This window comes from Mizuhopecten yessoensis, unplaced genomic scaffold, assembly GCF_002113885.1.
Source record: "Mizuhopecten yessoensis strain PY_sf001 unplaced genomic scaffold, ASM211388v2 scaffold1405, whole genome shotgun sequence".
Taxonomy (NCBI): domain Eukaryota; kingdom Metazoa; phylum Mollusca; class Bivalvia; order Pectinida; family Pectinidae; genus Mizuhopecten; species Mizuhopecten yessoensis.
The window spans coordinates 963421-964378 of record NW_018404030.1 but is presented as its reverse complement, the minus strand read 5'-3'; positions in this window follow the sequence as shown (position 1 = coordinate 964378).

Genomic DNA, 958 nt, shown 5'->3' with positions numbered 1-958 from the left:
TAAAAAAACATATTTTAAGATAAGGTTAATAATCATTTTGGTAACTTGACCGTGTTGTCAGAATTGATTATAAATGGACAATATATAGTAAATCACGTAAAACCGAGTGGGAGATAGTCAATATCTTGTACAAACTTGAAATAAGTTCATAATTGTACATTATACTAAGGAATGCCGCATGTAGTTCAAAATATATACATAATAGTCATCAACGAGTTTTACATTCGAGACTTTCATACAAAAATGAATATCTTCGGCGCACAAAGACCAATGTCCAACTTGTTACAAGTATAATTTACACCAATAATTAAGAATCATTCCATTATAGATTTTGAAACTTTGCTTATACATCATTGTTTATTATATTGATAAAAAATGACATCTATAAACACCGTTTAGTGATGCGTATTTCCGAGCGGATAGGTTGGTACCTTTTTGTTGCTTAGAGTATTACACAATATTTATACAAACCAGTAGCCGTATGATAATCTATAAACTTTATAAACGGACGATGCTTCGGGATATCTTCTCAAGAGTCATGATGCAAGTCGAGGAGTGCCCCGCCCCGCTCGACGCGTGCCCCGCCCCGCAATTAAAAGGCCGATAATTACCTGTGGTGCTTGCGATATGGGGGAGGGGTGACACTTATTAGATAATTACCGACAAATACCTGGTTATGTCACTGATATTGGACAGGTGCGCGACTGATGTGATAATTACCTATAACTAACTAGTTCAATCGAGCGGGGACAAATGTCACGCCTGCACTCGTTAGTTCACTCACCGTAACTCAGTACCAATTCAATTAAATTCAATTTATAACCAAATGCACATTGCATATAGGCATATAGAAATATACATATTGATCAATACTTCACAAATTGGCAATAGTATGAATGTATAATTGTAATATAATACTATAAATAGCTGAATAATTACACATAACTATATTATGTCA